Raw genomic sequence first — 24,404 nt, 5'->3', positions numbered from 1 at the left:
CAAAACCCTGAGGACTAACTGTTCAGAATTATTATTATTTTTTTGCCTCTCTCTGTACCCTCAGTTGTTATTGCCAAGGGATATTTCTTAGGAACCTGTTTTCAGTTCCTATCGCTTCCGCTGGATGTCACCAGTCTTTGGAATTTGGTTGAGGTTATTCATTTGTGCAATGAAGAAGTAGGCCAACTAGGAACTGGGTAACACTTTTGTGAGTTGCGCAAGACGTGAAAAGTGGTGGTGGTTTGTTTTCATTCCTTATTGAACACAGATTGCCCCTTCTACAAATTGATTGATTATTAACGTTTAAAAATACCTAAAGTTGTATAAGAAAAGTAGTTTGAAATATTTTGGCAAAGTTTATAGGCAACTTTTGAAATATTTGTAGTGACGTTGCATTTTTTGTAAGCTGTTTTTTTCTGGACCAAACTCGCTTTATAAATGGACATTTTGGATATATATGCACGGAATTAATCGAACAAAAGGACCAGTTGTGATGTTTATGACAAATATTGGAGTGCCAACAAAAGAAGCTCGTCAAAGGTAATGCATGTTTTATATTTTATTTCAGCGTATGTGTAGCGCCTGCAGGGTTGAAATATGCTAACCCCTTTGTTTACTGCTGGTGCCATCATCAGTTAATAGCTTCTTATGCTTTTGCCGAAAAGCATTTTTTAAATCTGACATGTTGGCTGGATTCACAACGAGTGTAGCTTTAACATGTGTGATTTAATGAAAGTTTGAATTTTATAGTATTTTATTTGAATCTTGGCGCTCTGCATTTTCCCTGGCAATTGGCCAGTTGAGACATTTGCATCCCGCCTATCCCAAAGAGGTTTTTAACTAACGTGCCTAGTTAAATGAAGGTAAAATAAATACTTTTGCACGGGGGCCTTCCTCTCATTGTATTCTGGTTAGAGACAGTTTGCGCTGTTCTGTGAAGGCAGTAGTACACAACCTTGTACTAGATCTTCAATTTCTTGCAATTTCTTCATTTCTCAGAACAAGAATAGATTGACGAGTTTCAGAAGAAAGTTCTTTGTTTCTGGCCATTTTGAGCCTGTATTCGAACCCACAAATACTGATGCTCCAGATACTCAAATAGTCGAAAGAAGGCCAGTTTTATTGCTTCTTTAATCAGAACAACTGTTTTCAGCTGTACTAACATAATTGTAAACGGGTTGTCTAATGATCAATTTGCCTTTTAAAATTATATAAACTTGGATTAGCTAACACTATGTGCCATTGGAACACAGGAGTGATGGTTGCTGATAATGGGCCTCTGTATGCCCATGTAGATATTCCAAACAAAATCAGCCGTTTCCAGCTACAATAGTCGTTTACAACATTTAGCAATGTCTACACTGTATTTCTGATCAATTTGATGTTGATTTTAATGGACAAAAAAATTGCTTTTATTTAAAAAACAAGGACATTTCTACGTGACCCCAAACTTTTGAACGGTAGTGTACAGTTGAAGTTGTAAGTTTACATACACCTTAGCCAAATACATTTAAACTCCGTTTTTCAATTCCTGACATTTTAATCCTAGTAAATATTCCCTGTCTTAGGTCGGTTAGGATCACCACTTTATTTTAAGAATGTGAAATGTCACAATAATAGTAGAGAGAATTACTTATTTGCGCTTTTATTTATTTCATCACATTGCCAGTGTACTATTGTTTGTACAGATGAACGTGGTACCTTCAGGCATTTGGAAATTGCTCCCAAGAATGAACCAGACTTGTGGAGGTCTACAATTTTTACTGTAAATTATAAGTGAAATAGTAACTTTCAGTACCTCACCGTGCGAAGATAACAGCACCAGACTTTTTCTAAAATGTTTTATGACGTTGGAGAGGGATTGGGCGGGATCTTAGACCCTAACAAGGGCCCCAGGACCAGTGGATCAAAATAGCCCCTTAACATCAAAGCTCCACCAACATATTTTACAGTAGTTATGGGGTTATTTTCTGCCTATACATTATTCTTTCGACGCAAAACACACCACTGGTGTGCGTGGCCAAAGAGCTCTGGCATTGGCACTTGGATTGGAACGGGTGCCATGGTCAGATGACTTGAAAATAGCTTTTTGGCCATACACGCCAGTGGTGGGTTTTGCGTCAAAAGGAGAATGCATAGGTAGAAAATGACACTATACCTACTGTAAAATATGTTGGTGGAGCTTTGATGTTATGGGGCTATTTTTATTCCACTGGTCCAAGGTCAACAACATCATGAACTTTACCCAGCACCAGGAGATTTTCTGGAGTTACATCCAGCCTGGACGTTTTGATTAGACTTAGTATAGTACACATTTCTTTAGGTACCACCAAAATAGGGTTGAATGGCGGGAACACGGTTACCGAGATTCACATCCCAAAAACACTTTTCCCGGGATGGATAAATAACTGCGAGAAACCAGTCACATTATAATACATTATGTATATGAACAACATGGCATGAAAAGGAACTGTTAAATTATATTTGATGTCTAAATCTCTACGGCCTCTGCATAATGAATCAACGCTCAGGGTTGGGACAGATAGCCCATCTCAGTAATGAGCGCACTTCACAATGAATATAGACCTATAATCTCATCATAGGGACTTTTTGTCTTGTGACAGGTAGGCCTATATTGTCTGCAGCATAGCCTATGCTACAGTAATACAAAGACCGAATGCACGTCCATCTCCACCTGTTTTTCGGGGGTCACCATGTTTTTTTAATTGTAAAGATATATATATTATATTATATTTTTTTGCAGCTGGAGAATTTTAAAAACAGCCTTTCACTTGAATATCTTTGCTTTAAATCAGTGCACACGCAAGCACTCTCTCGCAGTCTTTCTCTCTCTCCATCAACTTCATTAAAATTGCATCCAAAATAGATCATCCTGTTCTGGATTGGTCTATAGCCCAATATATGCATTCAGAAAGTGTTAGGAAAGTATGCAAACCCCTTCACTTTTTACACATTTTGTTACGTTACAGCCATATTGTAAAATGTATTAAACCAATCTACACACAACACCCCGTAATGACAAAGTCAAAACAGGTTTTTTGATTTTTGTGCCAATGTATTAAAATAAAACACAGATACCTAATGTAAAATAAGTATTCATTCCTTAGAATTAGATTTGTACAGAAAGTTAATTAGTTAATTTATTTTTTGGTACTTTGCATTACTTGATTTATTTTTACCCAAATGTTTTCCTTTTTGTGATCCTTATTATCCACCCTCACAGTAGGTGGCGGAATGCACATCTAATTGTTGCAAACGCCATTATACCGTAGAATAAGTAGTGCATGTCAGAGCAAAAACCAAGCCATGGGGATGGAAGGAATTGTCCATAGAGCTGAGACAGGATTGTGTCGAGGCACAGATCTGGGGAAGTGTACCCAAAAATGTCAATAGCATTGAAGGTCCCCAAGTACACAGTAGTCTCCATCATTCTTAAATGGAAGAAGTTTGGAACCACCAAGACTCTCCCTAGAGCTGGCTACCCGGCCAAACTGAGAAATCGGGGGAGATGGGTCTTAGTCATGAGGTAACCAAGAACCCGATGGTCACTCTGACAGAGCTCCAGAGCACTCCACCAATCAGGCCTTTATGGTAGAGTGGCCAAGCGGAAGCCACTCCTCAGTAAAAGGCACATGACAGCCCGTTTGGAGTTTGACAAAAGGCACCTAAAGGACTCTGACTCTCCCATGAGAAACAAGATTCTCTGGTGTGAGGAAAACTAAGATTGAGCTCTTTGGCCTGAAAGCCAAGGGTCATGTCTGGAGGAAACCTGACCAATACCATCCCTATGGTGAAGCGTGGTGGCAGCATCATTCTGTGGGGATGTTTGTTTTTCAGCGGCAGCTACAGGGAGACTAAGCAGGATTGAGGGAAAGATGGATGAAGAAAAGTACAGATAGATCCTTGATGAAAACCTGCTCTAGAGTGCTCAATAACCCCAAGACTGGGGCGAAAGTTCACCTTCCAACAGGCCAATAACCCTAAGCACACAGCCAAGACAATGGTTTTGGGACAAGTCTCTGAATGTTCTTCAGTGAACCAGCCAGAGCCCGGATTTAGACCTGATCTAACATCTCTGGAGAGACCCGAAAATAGCTGTGTAGTGACGCTCCCCATCCAAACTGACAGAGCTTGAGAAGATCTGCAGAGAAGAATGGCAGAAACTCCCCAAATGCAGGTGTGCCAAGCTTGTAGCGTCTTATCCAAGAAGACTCAAGGCTGTAATCGCTGCTAAAGGTGTTTCAACAAAGTACTGAGTAAAGTGTCTGAATACTTATGTAATTGTGATATTTCTGTTTTTTATTTTGAATACATATGCTAAAATTTCTACAAACCTGTTTTTGCTTGGTCATTATGAGGTACTGTGTGTGGTTTGATGAGGGGAAAAAACTATTAATCCATTTTAGAATAAGGCTGTAACGTAACAAAATCTGGAAAAAGTCAAGGGGTCCAAATACTTTCTGAGTGCACTGTATAGATGTCCTAGCCTGCTTCTTTCAGGTTATTCATTCATTGCAGTATTAGCCTTATATTTAGCTAAATAATGATGGGTTATGTATAATAAGCTTGTAACTTATAGCCTCTGTCTTTTCCGCAATGCGCATGCACCTGTGCTCCGCTGGCCTCCTTAAAAAACGCTCCTTAGCTCTTGGAGTCCCATGCAGGAAAAGCTAGACCAGAATAGCTTGCTGGACATACATTTCTTATACCAATAGACTATTTGAAGAGGGACGCCAGCTCCTTTTTGCTGAATGCTAAATACTGCACCCAATAGAACTCACGGGTAGTTTGAAAGAAGAGCGAACTCACGATGGCGGTAGGCTATAGCAGTTACTTATTCAGCCCCATTAACCATTCAATTTTTATGAAGAGTAGTGAAGGCCTTCTTCATCTACTTATAGTCCTGTATTATTCAAGGATATCATTAGAATGATGAAGATAAGGACAACAGAACTTTTTTCATTTAACTGTTTAAAGGGAGGAAGGAATGAAGGAACAATGGAGAGAAAAATAAGAGGTAGGCTAATAACATTAGGGGAAATATTATGAAAGGTGTATATGCGTCAGCCAACTAATTATACAAATGAAAATCAACTTGGCTAGCCTATACTTGTAACTATGTAGGCCGCATGTGCTGCACCAGAATCGCATGTTCTCTTCTGCTTTATAATGGATTGAACGATGTGCGTAATTTCAGTCTATATAATCCAGTATAATACAGTGCAGTAATACAGTTCACACCAAAAAATATTAGCCTACTGGAGCTAGTTTAATTTATTTTACCCAAGAGAGCATATAGCTAGCTACATCTGAGCTTTTATGTTTTTCTGTAGTGCGTAACGTGCAGTATTGGATAATGGCCAGTGGTGTAAAGTACTTAAAAGTATTTTGACTTAAGTACTACTTAAGTAGTTTTTTTGAGTATCTATATTTTACTATTTATATTTTGGACAGCTTTTACTTCACTACATTCCTAAAAAAATATATATATTATATCCCTTCTTTCTTTTCTCTCCAAAACTCTTGAACGTGCCGTCCTTGGCCAGCTCTCCCGCTATCTCTCTCAGAATGACCTTCTTGATCCAAATCAGTCAGGTTTCAAGACTAGTCATTCAACTGAGACTGCTCTTCTCTGTATCACGGAGGCGCTCCGCACTGCTAAAGCTAACTCTCTCTCCTCTGCTCTCATCCTTCTAGACCTATCGGCTGCCTTCGATACTGTGAACCATCAGATCCTCCTCTCCACCCTCTCCGAGTTGGGCATCTCCGGCGCGGCCCACGCTTGGATTGCGTCCTACCTGACAGGTCGCTCCTACCAGGTGGCGTGGCGAGAATCTGTCTCCTCACCACGCGCTCTCACCACTGGTGTCCGCCAGGGCTCTGTTCTAGGCCTTCTCCTATTCTCGCTATACACCAAGTCACTTGGCTCTGTCATAACCTCACATGGTCTCTCCTATCATTGCTATGCAGACGACACACAATTAATCTTCTCCTTTCCCCCTTCTGATGACCAGGTGGCGAATCGCATCTCTGCATGTCTGGCAGACATATCAGTGTGGATGACGGATCACCACCTCAAGCTGAACCTCGGCAAGACGGAGCTGCTCTTCCTCCCGGGGAAGGACTGCCCGTTCCATGATCTCGCCATCACGGTTGACAACTCCATTGTGTCCTCCTCCCAGAGCGCTAAGAACCTTGGAGTGATCCTGGACAACACCCTGTCGTTCTCAACTAACATCAAGGCGGTGGCCCGTTCCTGTAGGTTCATGCTCTACAACATCCGCAGAGTACGACCCTGCCTCACACAGGAAGCGGCGCAGGTCCTAATCCAGGCACTTGTCATCTCCCGTCTGGATTACTGCAACTCGCTGTTGGCTGGGCTCCCTGCCTGTGCCATTAAACCCCTACAACTCATCCAGAACACCGCAGCCCGTCTGGTGTTCAACCTTCCCAAGTTCTCTCACGTCACCCCGCTCCTCCGCTCTCTCCACTGGCTTCCAGTTGAAGCTCGCATCCGCTACAAGACCATGGTGCTTGCCTACGGAGCTGTGAGGGGAACGGCACCGCAGTACCTCCAGGCTCTGATCAGGCCCTACACCCAAACAAGGGCACTGCATTCATCCACCTCTGGCCCGCTCGCCTCCCTACCACTGAGGAAGTACAGTTCCCGCTCAGCCCAGTCAAAACTGTTCGCTGCTCTGGCCCCCCAATGGTGGAACAAACTCCCTCACGACGCCAGGACAGCGGAGTCAATCACCACCTTCCGGAGACACCTGAAACCCCACCTCTTTAAGGAATACCTAGGATAGGATAAAGTAATCCTTCTCACCCCCCCTTAAATGATTTAGATGCACTATTGTAAAGTGGCTGTTCCACTGGATGTCATAAGGTGAAGTCACCAATTTGTAAGTCGCTCTGGATAAGAGCGTCTGCCAAATGACTTAAATGTCTTAAATGTAAATTTCCCTGACACCCAATGCTTAGCAGCACAGGAAAATGGTTAAATTCACACACTTATCAAGAGTACATCCCTGGTCATCTCTTCTGCCTCTGATCTGGCGGACAGACTCGCTCAACACAACTGCTTTATTTGTAAATTACGTCTGAGTGTTGGAGTGTGCCCCTAGCCAGCCATAAATAAATAAAAAAACAAGATAATTGTGCTGGCTTAATATAATATAATATTTATACTTTTATTTTTGATATTTAAGCATATTTAAAACCAATTACTTTTACTCAAGTAGTATTTTACTAGGTGACTTTCACTTTTACTTGAGTCAATTTTTATTAAGGTACTGTATCTTTACTTTTACTCAAGTATGACAATTGACTACTTTTTCCACCACTGATGATGGCACAATCATTTGTGCTTTTTTGGTCTTGGTTTCATTAAATGTTAATATCAGGCTCAGATAGCATCAAGTTTTAATTTTCATGCTGATCAAAGCTCTAATCAAACCCAGACATATTTATATGCTTTATAATGTTTTTGAATGTCACTTCCGGTTTATTCTCAGGATGGAACATTTGTAAAATACTGGGAAAATAACCCTACATCAAAAAATATGATCTGGTTAGTTAAGACAGAAGGTTGGTTGGGCATATTTTATTTGACCTTTATTTAACTAGGCAAGGCAGTTTAGAAAAAATTCTGTATGTATACCATGTCGGCTTGGGGGTTTGAACCTGCAACCTTCTGGTTTCTAGTCCAACGCTCTAACCACTAGGCTACCCTACCGCGAACGTCTAGCAATCTGAAACTGGTCAGCAAGTGGATCTTCAGGCAGAACAATAACCACAAGCACACAACAAAATCCACAAACAAATCAACATTTTGCAAGTCTCTGGATTTGAACCCCATTGAAAACCTGTGGTTTGAATTGACAAGGGCAGTCCAAAAGCACAGACAAAGGATATCAAGGATCTGGAAAGATTTTGCATGGAAGAATGGTCTAAGATCCCTCCCAATGTGTTCACCAATCTCATAAAACATTTTAGAAAAAGTCTCAGTGCCGTTATCCTCGCAAGGTGAGGTATTAAAATGTATCGAAAACAGGTATATTACTTGTTAAACAAAATCTCTTTCTCTGAGCAATTTTATTGGGATAAAGTAATATAATAAAAAAATAGCATACAATTATAGCTTAGTATTTTTATTTATTTTATACAGTCTTTTTTGCTCATCTTTATCAAGGTTGCCAATAATTTTGGACCTGACTGTACAGTAAGTATATTATGGTGTATATTGACTGCCAGTGTGGACTAAAGCATGCTACAGATGTATGCATCTACAGAACCCGAGCTATTCTGAGGGTTGGAGAACCTAATATGAGCCAACCAAGAGTAGTACTCTGACGGAATGGGTGAAATCTAATCTTGGTCTTGGCTTGGCTTCTGCAGGGTGCAGCAAAAGGTCAGGCCAGGAAACCACCTCACTAACATCAGGGAGGACCATTCTGGTCAATTAACATCAGTATTACACCTACCAACAGGTTTGGACCTCTTGGTGTAGCGGTAAAGGTGTTGGTCTGACAGCCAGCGCGACCCGGGTTTGAGTTGATTTCTCTGGTTCACTACAGTACTCATTTCCCACTGGTCAAAAACTGGTTGAATCAATGTTGTTTACACAATTTCAACCTCAAAAATCTATGCGATGACGTTGAATCAACATGGAAAACTGATTGGATTTTTTAAAAGTCATCAACGTAAGGGCATTTTGTATTTTTTCACCTAATTTTTAAACTAATTCCAATGACATGGTGACATTTTTTGTTGATTTCACGTTGAATTCATATTAGTTGACAACTCAACAAAATGTAAATCAAAACTAGACATTAAACTTATGTCTATGCCCAGTGGGTCTATATCCCATATCCCAGTCTATATCCCATTGCATTACCAAACAATTATGCAAACTAAATGTCAATGCTTAACTGTTGACATTGAAAAATGAATAACGTTACAACATTATTTTTTCAGATTAGATATGTGACCAGTTCAGTGACGCTGTACTCGATGTTCACCTGAAGCAGGACCCATATGCCAAGGTAGACTGTGGTGAGTGGAGGAGTGCATCTCACCACTAGAGAGCAGCCGAGGACCAACTTCTCAGCCTTTGATCAGGGAGCATAATATACACCATATACACAAAAGTATGTGGACACCCCTTCAAATTAGTGGATTTGGCTATACTCTCCCTTCCTTTCCAATGTTCAGTTTTATCTAAGAACATTCTGCCCTTCCACACACACAAATAATCCACATTCATGTGCACATTCTTATAAGTCATGGTGATCGACTTTCATTGAACCCAGTCATCGATATTGCTTTACACCGTGAGCTTGATGACATAGAGAACATGGATTCCAAGGGCTGGAATCTTTCCATGGTCTGCTTTTGCTCTCCTCCCGCATGTTTCCATGGACAAATGATTAGTCTTCAGGCGAGTCCACTGTCCACCTGTCATTCCCCCTGCCCTTTGGAAAAGCTCTAGCTCTAAAACGATTGGTCCTCTTTGGAAGCAGAGAACACTCTCAAGGTGCTATTTGGAGTTCCTGGGGTTCAGCAGTGACCAAAGGGAAGTGCCACATTTCATCTTGTCGTAGGAGATCTATCAAACCATGACATGAATTATAGGATGTGAAGGCTTTTCTTCCATCCAAGCAGTAACACACCTGATGGAACAACGCTGTCTCACACCCATTCAGATAATATTAGATTTTTTTTGTGTGCCTCCAATTCGTAGGATATGTTTACGAATAGTCCGGTGGTGGAATAGCGGTCCTACAGCATCATACATCTTATTGCGTTAGCATTTGTGGCTAGGTCAGCGGTTAGGGTTAGTTAGGTTAGCGGTTAGGGTTAGCTAACATGCTAAGTTGTTGCAAAACGCCATGGTTGTGGTTAGCTAAAGTTGTCGCCAAAATGATTTGAACATGTGTAATCGATGTGAAATGGCTAGCTAGTTAGCGGTGGTGTGCGCTAATAGCGTTTCAATCGGGTGACATCACTTGCTGAGACCCTGAAGTAGTTGTTCCCCTTGCTCTGCAAGAGCCGTGCCTTTTGTGGCGCAATGGGTTACGATGCTTCGTGGGTGACTGTTGTTGATGTGTGCAGAGGGTCCCTGGTTCGAGTCCGGGTAGGGGCGAGGGGATGGATGAAAGCTATATTGTTACACATGCGGCATTTGCATTATACGTACCATGCCAGTCCAATCAGCCTCCCTACTTTAGTTTATGTCTTAAGTAACCAGATAATTTTGAACATATCATACGTTTTGGAGGTACCCCCAAAACAGTGTACTATAGTACTAGTCAAAACATCCTGACTGGATGTAACTAAGCAGCATGGTTCAGAATAAAGATTGTGACTTGATTAGAGATTCTTGTAGAGGTGTGTTAATGCTGGGCTGGAACAAGCTGGGATGGAGAATAATGTAGTTCCACACACTCACTGTCCCAGCTCTCTCTTCATTTTAACCTTCTCTTCACCTCCCTCCCTTGCTCCCTTTCTCTCCTCTCCAGGTGACAGTTCACTATACCCAGGAGAACAGGGCAGTGATCCCTCGTAGAGTTCACACTGTGGTCATCCCAATGCAGCACGATGACTACGTGACCCTGGAGGAGCAGAAGGAGAAGGTCATAAAGGTCGTGGTGCCCTCCAAGTACCTGGACGACAACACTGTCTATCACCTGCATCCCAGTGGACGCTTCGTTATCGGCGGGCCCCAGGTAACAATTGTCATTCTCATTTGTTAGCTCAACCTGGATTGTTAGAACCTTTCTGAGCTATCAAAGAGCCTCACCTTGTTAGGACAAAGTGAATGTTCCTCCCTCCACTGAAGAGATCTGCCCAACTTCTTGATATCTACTTCCAGTTTGCTTCCAGTTATCAGCAAGAGTTCCTTCTTCTCCAGCAGTTCAATTAGGAAGGACGGCTGAATGTTTGTATTATCTGGGTGGAGATTCATGTAGAATCCACAGCCTGTGAACACACTAAGTGTCTGCTTGAATCTTGAGGGGCTACAACCTCTGGTCTTTGTCCGCTTTCACACATTCACACATCTCTGTTTATGACAGGGTGATGCTGGTGTGACCGGTAGGAAGATCATTGTGGACACGTATGGTGGCTGGGGTGCCCACGGAGGCGGGGCCTTCTCTGGTAAGGACTACACCAAGGTGGACCTGTCTGCCGCCTATGCGGCACGCTGGGTTGCCAAGTCCTTGGTCAAGTACAATCTGTGCAAGAGGGTGCTGGTGCAGGTGAGAGATTCAACCGTATACTTCTCTAACTTTTGGACACTGTCAACCGAACAGTGATGAGTGGACATCCTGTATTTGTGATCCAGGTGTCCTATGCCATCGGAGTGGCTGCCCCATTGTCAATCTCCTTGTTCACCTATGGTTCCTCCCAGAAGAGTGAGAAGAACCTGCTGCATATCGTCAACAAGAACTTTGACCTCCGGCCTGGGTTCAATGTCAGGTGGGACACAATTCTTTATCTATTGCCCCTTAGTCATACATAGGGCCAGGAGTTTTTCCTGATCAGGCATCCAGGCCAGGAGAAACTCTGGGCCTTAGTTAAAGCACCATCATTCCTAATCAGGTCACATACCAAGAAAATCTTATTGCCCTAGTCTCTTATATGTATATATTCCCTGACCTTCAACACTAAGTGGCAGCAATGAGATTTGACTGGAATACCTTGGATCTTTGTCCACAAAGACCCATCTACCAGAAGACAGCCTGCTATGGCCATTTTGGCAGGAAGGAATTTCCCTGGGAGGTGGCCAAGATCCTCAACTTCTAGTGTGTGGCGCGTCGAGCATGGGGCAGCAGTGACATGGGCAGCAGTCTGTCTTGCTGTTACCCAGTACGTGACAGCCAAGCCGGCAGCTGTTAGGGGTATGGGGAGGGTAGGCAAGGGTGGAGTAGGAGGGAGTGTACTCTCTCTTTGGGTGAAACCCCAAACATCTTGGTCATCAGACGGGGGTGCATAAGGGACGGTGGCTATAATTCACAACATCAATATCCCCCTCCACCTCAATGTTCATCAGATACGTGAGATGGCTGTTTGGTATTTTTTAAATACAGTACATGCGGCAAGTCTCACATACACAACTTCCTTTTTGGTGCAGTTTTCATTAAGTTTTTCTTTGGTTTCAGTCAGTAATGCCTAAAGCATTAAACTGGATTAAATACATTGTGGGTTGACTCCACTTTAGGCTTTTTGTATCCGCTAAAACCGCCTTTTGTTATAAAGTGAATGACCAAATCTGAAGGTAGCAGTGACGTCTTACTACTACTAATTGATACCATACCAAAGTACACGCATTAACGACACTGTATTTTACATGTTGTGATTGACACATGAAGTGGTATTCTTTATTAATTTCCTTTTTCAAAACTTTTCATAATGAAATTCAGGGAAGGGTCGTCAAGTAACGTCGATCAATTAGAGAGGTTCAATAGTTAAGTTGAATGCTTTATGTGAAACTTCATTCAAATGTATGCTGTTTTACTGTTACTGCTCTAAAACCTTGTAAACTCAGATCCTTCATACACAGTTTGTCAATGCTGGAAAATGTAAATGGGCTTTGGAACAATAAAATATTTGAAGAAACATTTTTTTTTTTTTAAATGTATCCGTTATTTTACCAGGTAAGTTGACTGAGAACAAGTTCTCATTTACAGCAACAACCTGGGGAATAGTTACAGGGGAGAGGAGGGGGATGAATGAGCCAATTGCAAACTGGAGATTATTAGGTGACCATGATGGTGTGAGGGCCAGATTGGGAATTTAGCCAGGACACCAGGGTTAACAACCCTACTCTTTCAATAAGTGCCATGGGATCTTTAAGGACCTCAGAGAGTCAAGACACGGTTTTAACATCACATCTGAAAGACAGCACCCTGGGGCATTGGGATATTTTTTAGACCAGAGGAAAGAGTGCCTCCTACTGGCCCTCCAACACCACTTCCAGCAGCATCTGGTCTTCCATCCAGGGACTGACCAACCCTGCTTAACGTCAGAAGCAAGCCAGCAGTGGTATGCAGGGTGGTATGCTGCTGACATAACATGTATTTTCATTAGTCTCCACAAGAGTTCATTAATATTCTTTGCTATGGTATTGATAAAGCGCACTTTGGGAAATTATTAATTAGAAAATAGGTTCTAGGTGATAGACAGATTTAGTTTAGTAAATTAGAATAGTCAAAAATAACATTTTGAATAAAATGTTTATAATAATATTTCTTATTCATGTAATACATTTGGACAAGGACACACATTCAACAGAAAAGTGTTTCTCTGGTTTGCTTCCCAGAATAATATATTTTCCACTAAAACTCATCTCTGTCAGATGACGCTGCAACAAATACATTCATCAGGGCGCCCCCCACTGGTTTCAATGTGTTATGCAACACCAAGTCAAACGTTTTGCATAACCCCTCACAAAATGAAGTGACAAGGGACACTGCACCAGGACAAAAAACCTTCGGTCACTCTATTTGCCTTTCATACAATACAACAATTAAGCCTCTGAAATAAGACATATCTCTGATCACAGAAAATAACAATATCCCTATTGTTTGACTTTAAGAATGCTTTTCCCTTTAAGGCATTGAGCAACAGTTGGAGATGTAACAAAATTTTCCTGAGTAGAAACAATGCAGAGTTCAGTGAATGGCCAAACATAATAACAAACATACCCATACTGATCCAGCCACATTCTCCTTAGTCATGATAGCTTTCCAGGTACTCAAGACATCGGCTCTGACACAAGGCAAGCCAACACGTTCTCGTAATCAAGGGTGATTACATAATGATGAAAGGAAAGGACACGGAAGGTCTGTGTGTGTGTCTGCCTCCCTGCCTGTGTTCCAAAAGGCACTAGTAACATCACATGTTGTGCAATTCACACTGTACTGTCTGCTGTAACACAGTACAAATATGGCAAGAACATGATATTAGTCTTTGGTCATTGGTTAGAAAAGCTTTGGGTGTTTTAGCCATCTGCAATAACTAGCAGGTCAGTTTTCAGTGTCCGTCGTCTTCATGCCCTCTGGTGGACTATGATCGGTCAGGCATCCAATCTTCCCACTTCCTCCCTGTTTGTGATTGGTGTATGACCACGTAGCCTTGCTTTGATAGGCCGACAGCATGGCTATGCCATCTGGTTGATAGTGGTGGTTGGGCCCTCCTGCCTCCTCAGCCTTTTGGTCACTGCTAGAGAAGCCCTGGACACCCCCTCTTCTGGCCAACACCATCAGGGTGTCCCAGGAGATGTCCTCAAACTCAAAGGCAAAGGTCCCAAAGAAGAGCATGATGATGATGCAGAAGAGCCACTCAAAGATTGCGGAGGCGTGCTGTTGGGCAAAGCTCTCCTGGATGAAGAAGACACCGCCTGGGAGAGACAGAGGGTTAAGGAGAACAACGTAACCTATCTAGACAGAAGGAGAGCTGAGAGATAGCATGTGGACACACACTTGGTAGTTGACAGAACATACCACCCTGCATCCCAATCCTGGCTTGCCTCTGAAGCTAAGCATGGTTGTTCGTGGAGACCAGATGCTGCTGGAAGTGGTGTAGAAGGACCAGTAGGAGGCACTCTTTCCTCTGGTAAAAACAACTATATATATTTTTTTCCAAAGCCCCAGGGCAGTGATTGGGGACATTGACCTGTGTAGGGTGCCATCTTTCGGATGGGACATTAAACGGGTGTCCCGACTATCTGTGGTCACTAAAGATCACATGGCACTTACTGTAATAGTAGGGGTGTCTTGGCTAAATTCCCCAATTTGGCCCTCATACAATCATGGTTACCTAATCATCCCAAGCTTCCAATTGGTTAATTCATTCCCCCCTCCTCTCACCTGTAACTATTCCCAAGGTCGTTGCTGTAATGAGAATGTGTTCTCAGTCAACTTACCTGATTGAATAAAAATTAAATACTAATGCTTCTACTCATCTCGACAGCATGTATGCAAAACATGTATTTATCAAGCAGGGGGCCATGTAACACATAACTACTGCACATTCTTTCTCCATTTCGCTCTTTCACAGTGACAACCATCATAAAAGATACTGATGGTGATGAAGGCTAGCAGGCTCATCCCGAGTCGCAGGTGGCCCACATTGTACTCCCCATGGGTCTAGGCCAGCCGGTATGTCAGGGCTGACTGCAGACATACAAACAAAAAAAAGCCACCCCTGCCTGCACCCACGTAGTGTAGCACTTTGGCATAATCCACCTGCAACATAAATACATAAATGGACTCTCGCAGGCAGGTGGGAAGCACACACATATGTATATATGTACTTCCAACACATGCACGCGCACACACGCGCACACGCACAGATCAGCATGACCCAATAAAACTAGTCACTGTTAAAAGAGTATTACTCCATTATTGGTGAGACTGACACAAAATGACTAATTTCCAGGAAAATAGAACAATCTGCAGTCATTGAAAAGTATTTCCCAGTAGATTGTCGACTTGATTCATGATTCATGAAGATGACTGCTTGTCTAGCTTGCTAGCTAAGATTTTGAAGTATGACGTTGACATGATCAGCCCAATCAAAGCTACGATAGATATAAATGTGATTTCACAGAATTTTATCTGTGGCCAATGACCTTCAGGCTTCTTGGATGGGCAATTCTATCTAATATAAATCTATGGCAGAACCTACAGTAGGGTGTATGAATTTTCAAGCTCTCCTCGTAGATCTTGCGGTGACGTAATGTCCCCATGAGTGACAGAACACTGATCCAATCATGACACAACTAGAGAACATTATCAACCCCTACACTCTTTTTTTTCCGCTGGCTGACCCACCACAACAGAAAGCACTGAACTAGGCTGAAACACAGGCCATTTGTTTTGCAATTTTATTTAAAAAAATTGCAAACCAGGTAGGGCTCAATGGAGCATCTGAATGACAAGTCACCACTGAGTTTTCTGTGTGTGTGTGTGTGTGTGTGTGTGTGTGTGTGTGCATGTGACTGGAGCGTGTAAGTACATCTTTGTCTGGCTCAGTCCTTACCGACTGCTCTAATTTGAAGTGAATACAAAACAACCTTGTCGATCACACAACCACTCTCCTGTCCATCACACTAATCACACCTACAGAACTTCAGAACCCTGGGAACAGAGTGTGACTGTGATCAAAATAAACTCTCCTATCTAAATCTGCATTTAGAGTGTCTGTATTACTTCATGGTTGCCCTAGCCATGTATGATGGGCCTCATTTTCCCAGGGATGGGCCTCTTCCTCAGGGCAGTAGGTAAAATAAGGACAACTATCCCTGTCACAAGAGCCCAAGTCCTGAGATTGACCTCAAGAAGCCTACAGAGTGTAGGAACGCAGCAGCTTGCCAAAACCTCATGTTTACAAGACCTTTCCAAAGGCCTGCCTCAAACTGATTATCTCCAAGAACATCAAGAGAGATGTGTTTGGAAGACCTACAAAGAGATGAGTAGCTGTGCGGGAGATGGAGATCAGACGTGCTGAAAGACCACAACAGGACAATGTGTTACTGAACGAGACTGCACTCAAAGCCAGGCTGTGGGGCACCCAGAGTTCACACAGCTGGAGGTCCAGGCTGTAGGGATGATACTAGTTAGGAGGAAAATGTATTCTCTCCTCCCCTCCATCATTCTACAGTCAGGAAATCAGAACTTGAGGGGGAATGATTTATAGGCTCACTTCCCACCACAAATGTGGGCCTTGGTTCAAAGTAACAGACAGCTAGGGATGTTCTTCGGAATCAGCATGTGATGTTGGAAATCGACCGCTTGAGAAGAGAAGGTAATCTACCTACAGGTAAATGCCTAAATAAAGGAAACACTTGAGTAAATTAGGGATACAAAGTACATTAAAATAAGGTGCTTCCACACGTGTGGTTCCTGAGTTAATTAAGCAATTAACATCCCATCATGCTTAGGGTAACGTATAGAAATGCTCAGTTGCCCAATTTTTGGGCTAGCATGGCTCGAAGAAGAGATCTCAGTGACGGAAAGGGGGTTCTCAAATGAGTATGGGGGTTTAAAGAGTGTGTGTGTCAGTGGAAGCTGCTGAGGGGAAGATGGCTCATAATAATGGCTGGAATGATGCAACTGGAATGGCATAAAACACGTGGAAATCATGGAAATCAAAACAGCGTTTTCCACCACCATCAACAAAACAACCAATTAATGGAATTTCTCGGGGAAGAATGGTGTCGCATCCCTACAATAGAGTTCCAGAGACTCGTAGAATCTATGTCAAGCTCTCACAGTCTCATGTAAAAATGAGATATACAGTATATTCATCTTTCTCAAACATTTTGAAATTGTTGCAAACGTCAAATTTTGAAGTGTTTAAGGTTAAGTTGAGGCATTAACGCCGAATGGTTATGGTGAGGTTTGGGATAGGCTTAAAACAAAAAATGTAAAAACAAATTTTTATCGCTGGATTCGATCTTGCAATCGTAACCCAAACCTTAAACTTTACCTTAACCATTTGGAGTTAATGCCTAACCTGAAAAATTCTGAGTTAATGACTAAACTTAACCTTAAGCACACTTTCTATCGCTGGATTTGAACTTGCAACCTTTTGAATCAGATGCTTATGTCCATCCATCATCCATGTCCATAAGGCCCTAATAAAACAGAAACCTACTTGAAGGCATTGCCCCTAATGTCCCGTTTTCACATCTACCCACGTCCTCAGACCTCAGATAGCCTTTGAATACTTACTTGTATCATGGATTACCTGGTTGGCCAAGGAACATTGAAGCTGTTCTGGCAGCTTGTGGTGGCCCAAATGCCCTTTAAAGACACTTTATGTTGATGTTTCCTTTATTATGGCAGTTACCAGAATGTTAGAAAGAGGCCAAGGAGACCTTGTGTTGCCATGGCACCCACCTACAAAACACTTCTTGCAGTTCATCAACCTGCATTGCGGTCAGCAAGCTGTCAAAGAAGCATGTTTACTATACAGTACAGAGCACCCAGAGGAGACCATTTCCATTTATTTTGGGCATTATATGAAAATTGTCATGAAAATATTTTTGTAATTTATTGAACCTTTTAAATTATGTTCATGACCAAAATATGTGTAATGGGCCATGCAGCAACAAAATCCCCCCTCAGAGTGACTAAACCACACCTGAGGGAACTACAGCTTACTGGGAACATCAAACACTTGGCAAGACTTAAATAAAGTAATTGTGATTTACAATGCCCAGATGTAGTGAAAATCCCACAGGCTAAGATAATAATTACAAGTGCCTTTTTGGAAATAAAGGTAATTTTCTACGTATGTAATACTGTAATAAAATTGTATGCAATCATACATAAAATGGACATGCTGTCTTAGTTTAGAAGTGTGGAGTTGCATCTTGTTACTATCTACTATACCACAGACAGTAGCCTATACAGTGGTCAAACCTGAGCACAGGCCTCTAACAGTTAAGCACATTTCACCTTCATCCTACACATCTCAAGAGCTTAGTGAGAGAGATGCTCCACTGTGGGAGTGATGTCACTTCTGTTCTTACCTGGAAGTTGCCCACCATGATCAACCAGATCCAGCCAGTGGAGAGGCTGGCCTTGTAGAGGACACAGTTCTGGTGCTTCTCTATGACGTGGGCATACCGCAGCAGTCCTATCAACATCACTGGGGGAGGGAGGAGAGAGGGATAGACAGATGAGGGAAAAAAATGAAGATTTTAATTTTGACCTAACTATCAAGCAGAGAGAGCCACTCATCTGTTGACAGTTCACTATCAAATCTGCTAGAGCATGGAAGCAACATCAAACAAACTCTATATGTGCCTCTTGGCAGAGTAAAGGAAAGGAACGGGGGATACCTAGTCAGTTGTACAACTGAATGCCTTCAACTTAAATGTGTCTTCCACATTAAACCCAACCCCTCTGAATCAGAGAGGTGGGGGTAGGGAGCAACCTTGTACATCTTCCCAATCCACTACATATTCCTCCACTTTTGGTGGTGAGTTGCAGATGGAAAATATGATTGAGTGCACATCACTAGGGACAAGACGTGCCAACTTTACCAAGTTGTTAAGAACTGGAAACCACGTTGTGTGCCAATTCCTAACGGCTGTTTTCCAAGCTGCCCAATGAAGGCTTCTCTGCAGTCGCACAACACTTCCAAGAACAGCAAACCGTTCTCCCACAATTCCATTGGATGCACATGGTGGTGGTCACATCTGGTGTCCATATCACCACCAAGCGAGTGAGTGTGTAAAGATGTGTGTGTCGTCAGTGAGAACACGGGCTGTTCTTTAATAATACAGCGGATAATGCTATAAAAAATCCCTGTTTGGTAGTGATTTTTCGGCAAATTCATTAGTTAGGATCTACTTTGTGGTTAGTGCGGTTTCAGACATGATCATTCTTCTCATCTGTACGCCACACCACACCTCAGAGTTAAGTAAATGCTCTCACAGTGCGTGTGCTCTAACAAAAACAGGGTTTTGTTTGTGGGAGTGGGAAGAATTGAGGAATGCTTTGATGTGTGGGAGATTTCCAAGGTGTGTGTATGTGTGTCACCTGTAGTAAGTAAAACAAAGAACACAATATCACTGTTAGAGTATGCTACAATCCTGCTAAAAGAACAGTAAACATGACCCTGTCCTTTTCTCTCTGACCCCTGACCTGCCTGGTTTTAAAAGGGTTAAGAAATGGGTCTCACGGGACTGGATGACCTCACAGGTTTTGCTTGTCATACTGGGTTTGTTTATGCTTTCAACAGGTCATTAAAATATTTGAAGTACTGTAGATGTGCAATTAATCAGAACACTGTGTTCTAGACCCAAGGAGTTAATGTTTGTAATACAATTCAAATTCACTAAATTCTTTGCTTCTACTGTAAGCTGCAAAACATTTTCCAAGATGTTGACTATGATGATGTATTACTGGCTACATACCACATAACAAACCATGAGCTTTAAGAAAAGTTTGGTGTTTTCTCTTATGACCATAGTGATCACTGTTTTACAGCCTGTGTTTGTAATGGCTGCTCAGTGAAACAACCTGTCCGGATTTGTCTTTCACACTTGCTAAAAAACTTCAATGAGCAAGCCTTCCTTCATGAACTGGCCTCTGTAAAATGGTACAGTGGGGCAAAAAAGTATTTCGTCAGCCACCAATTGTGCAAGTTCTCCCACTCAAAAAGATGAGAGAGGCCTGTAATTTTCATCATAGGTACACTTCAACTATGACAGAAAAAATGAGGGAAAAAAATCCAGAAAATCACATTGTAGGATTTTTATGAATTTATTTGCAAATTATGGTGGAAAATAAGTATTTGGTCAATAACAAAAGTTTCTTGATACTTTGTTATATACCCTTTGTTGGCAATGACAGGTCAAACGTTTTCTGTAAGTCTTCCCAAGGTGTTCACACACTGTTGCTGGTATTTTGGCCCATTCCTCCATGCAGATCTCCTCTAGAGCAGTGATGTTTTGGGGCTGTTGCTGGGCAACACAGACTTTCAACTCCCTCCAAAGATTTTCTATGGGGTTGAGATCTGGAGACTGGCTAGGCCACTCCAGGACCTTGAAATGCTTCTTACGAAGCCACTCCTTCGTTGCCCGGGCAGTGTGTTTGGGATCATTGTCATGCTGAAAGACCCAGCCACGTTTCATCTTCAATGTCCTTGCTGATGGAAGGAGGTTTTCACTCAAAATCTCACAATACATGGCCCCATTCATTCTTTCCTTTACACGGATCAGTCGTCCTGGTCCCTTTGCAGAAAAACAGCCCCAAAGCATGATGTTTCCACCCCCATGCTTCACAGTAGGCATGGTGTTCTTTGGATGCAACTCAGCATTCTTTGTCCTCCAAACACGACGAGTTGAGTTTTACCAAAAAGTTATATTTTGGTTTCATCTGACCATATGACATTCTCCCAATCTTCTTCTGGATCATCCAAATGCTCTCTAGCAAACTACAGATGGGCCTGGACATGCATGTACTGGCTTAAGCAGGGGGTCACGTCTGGCACTGCAGGATTTGAGTCCCTGGCGGCGTAGTGTGTTACTGATGGTAGGCTTTGTTACTTTGGTCCCAGCTCTCTGCAGGTCATTCACTAGGTCACTAGGATTTTCTGGATTTTTTTTCCTAATTTTGTCTGTCATAGTTGAAGTGTACCTATGATGAAAATTTCAGGCCTCTCTCATCTTTTTAAGTGGGAGAACTTGCACAATTGGTCGCTGACAAAATACGTTTTTTGCCCCACTGTATATAAATAAGCTTGATCCCTCTGTCGAAGACGCTTGGACTTCTTTTTTTGGTATTTTCAGTGGTATTGTTAACAAACACACCCCCATAAAATAAAATTTGAATTAAAAACAGGTTCAGCCCCTGGTTCGACCGTGATCTTGCAGAGTTACTCCACCTCAAGAATTGCTTTTGGAGAAAGGCTCGGCAAATGCATATTCAGGCTGACTGGCTGTCGTTCAGGCAAATGAGAAATAAGTGTACTCAGGCTATCTGGAAAGACAAAGGTAGTTACTTTAAGGAGTAGTTCTCTCTCTGTGGGTCTAACCCCAAGAAGTTTTGGAAAATGGTTAAAGACCTGGAGAATAAACCATCCTCCTCACAGCTGCCATTGTCCCTTAATGTTGATGATGTGGTTGTTCCTGACAAGAAGCACATCGGTGAGCTCTTTAAATCACCACTTCATTAAGTCAGGATTCCTATTTGACTCAGCCATGCCTCCTTGCCCGTCCGTCTCTCACCCCTTCTAATGCGACTAGCCCCGAAGCTTCTCCCTCTTTTTTTTTTGCTGTTATAGGCCTATTTCTATTTTGCCCTGTTTACCGAGTGTCTAGGACAGGCTGTGGATTACTTCATTATTCCTGCTGTCGCGCATATTGCTCGGAAAATGGTGGGGGAAAGGCCAATATAACTATACAGCCAATTCCTTCATCAAACAACAGTGTTTCACGACGCATCAGTGACATGGCAGGAGACAATTACTGCTTAGCATACAAGCCAGTGAATTATATGCGTTACAGCTGGATGAGTCAACAGATGTGGTGGGCCTGGCACAGCTCCTGGTATATGTCCGTTATGTTTATGGGGGGTCAGTTAAGGAAGACATCCTCTTCTGCACGCCACTGGAAACCAGGACAACATGAGAGGATAGTTTTAAAGTACTGGACAGCTTTGTGACATCAAATGGACTTTGGTGGTCAAGATGTGTTGGTATCTGTACTGATGGCGCAAAAGCCATGACAGGGAGACATAGTGGAGTGGTAACGCTTGTGCAAGTAGTTGCACCCGACGCCATTTGAGTACACTGTAGCATCCACCGAAAGGATCTTGATGCCAAGGGAATGACTGACAGCTTGAACGGCTTTTTGGACACTACAGTGGTTAACTTTGTTAAAGCAAGGCCCCTGAACTCTGGTGTATTTTCTCCATTAAGCAATGATATAGGCAGCGATCATGTAACGCTTTTGCAACATGCAGAAGTGTGCTGGTTATCAAGGGGCAAAGTATTGACAGTTTTTTTTATTGAGAGACGAGCTTAAAGCTTTCTTTATTGACCATCATTTTCACTTGTCCGACCGCTGGCATGATGACAAGTTTCTCACACGACTTCCCTATTTGGGTGATGTTTTTTCTCGCCTGAATGATCTGAATCTAGGATTAGGAGTCTCCACAACTAGGACTCTCCATAACTCTATTCAATGTGTGGGACAAAATTGAGGCTATGATTAAGAAGTTGGAGCTCTTTTCTGTCTGCGTTAACAAGGACAACACACAGGTCTTTCCATCACAGTATGATTTTTTTGTGTGCATATGAACTCAAGCTTACGGACAATGTCAAATGTGATATAGCGAAGCACCCGAGTGAGCTGGGTGAACAATTACGCAGGTACTTTCCCGAAAAGGACGACACAAACAACTGGATTCGTTATCCCTTCATGTCCTGCCTCCAGTCCACTTACCGATATCTGAACAAGAGAGCTTGATCGAAATTGCAACAAGCGGTTCTGTGAAAATTGAATTTAATCAGAAGCCACTGCGAGATTTCTGGAAATTGCTGCACTCAGAGTTTCTTGCCTTGGAAGATCGCACTGTTAAGACACTGATGCCCTTTGCAACCACGTACCTATGTGAGAGTGGATTCTTGGCCTTCACTGGAATGAAAACTAAATACAGACACACACTGTGTGTGGAAAATGGTTTAAGACTGAGACTCTCCAATACAACCCAGCACTGCAGAGTTATGTGCATCCTTTCAAGCACACCCTTCTCATTATTAACCTGTGGTGAGTTATTCACAATTTTTTTATAAACAAATAAGGTTTTATATCTAAGATGGCTAAATAAAGAGCAAAATTATGGATTATTATTATATTATTATTTGTGCCCTAGTCCTATAAGAGCTCTATGTCACTTCCCACGAGCCGGGTTGTGACACAAACTCACACTCATTCTTATGTTTAATAAATGTATCATACATAGTGTGTGTGGCAGGCTTTCAATGATGGCAAAAAACAACATTTGAGAGTGCGCTGACCCTGTTGCTAGAGTTGGCACGCAGTTGGACGTTGAACTTTTGAAGGGGTACGGGACTATAAAAAGTTTTTGAACCACTGCGGTAGACCATTTCAATCTTGTGGGCCGGCTACAGAGTATTAGTGTCTCTGAGGGGTCTTTGGCCTGGTTTGCTAACTACCTCTCTCAAAGAGTGAAGTGTATAAAGTCAGAACATCTGCTTTCTCAGCCACTACTTGTCACCACAAGGTTGTACCCCAAGGCTCGATCCTAGGCCCCACGCTCTTCTCAATTTACATCAATAACATAGATCAGGCAGTAGGACACTCTCTAATCCATTTATATGCAGATGATACAGTCTTATACTTAGCTCACCCCTCCCCAGATTTTGTGTTAAACGCTTTACTACAACAAAGCTTTCTTGGTGTCCAACAAGCTTTCCCTACCCTTAACCTTGTTCTGAACACCTCCAAACAAAGATCAAAGGTGTGATTACTACCTCTGAGGGTTTAGAGCTTGAGGTAGTCACCTCATACAAGTACTTGGGAGTATGGCTTGACAGTACATTGTCCTTTTCTCAGTACATATCAAAGTTGCAGGCTAAAGTTAAATCTAGACTTGGTTTCCTCTGTGGTAATCACTCCTTTTTCACCCCAGCTACCAAAATAACCCTGATTCAGATGACCATCCTACCCATGCTAGATTACAGAGACATAATTTATAGATCGGCAGGTAAGGGTGCCCTCGAGCGGCTAGATGTTCTTCACCATTCGGCCATCAGATTTGCCACCAATGCTCCTTATAGGACACATCACTGCACTCTATACTCCCCTGTAAACTGGTCATCTCTGTATACCCGTC

General features: G+C 42.4%; 1 pseudogene; it reads right to left on the bottom strand.

Annotated features, from left to right (window-relative positions):
• Window positions 1–13,163: 13,163 nt before the first annotated feature.
• The window catches only part of LOC135524032 (transmembrane protein 150A-like), a 46,684-nt pseudogene continuing 35,443 nt past the window's right edge, over window positions 13,164–24,404 (bottom strand).

This window comes from Oncorhynchus masou, chromosome 31 (genome assembly GCF_036934945.1).
Source record: "Oncorhynchus masou masou isolate Uvic2021 chromosome 31, UVic_Omas_1.1, whole genome shotgun sequence".
Lineage (NCBI taxonomy): Eukaryota > Metazoa > Chordata > Actinopteri > Salmoniformes > Salmonidae > Oncorhynchus > Oncorhynchus masou.
The sequence above is the reverse complement of the archived record's forward strand: the minus strand, read 5'-3'. Positions and strand labels throughout refer to the sequence as shown.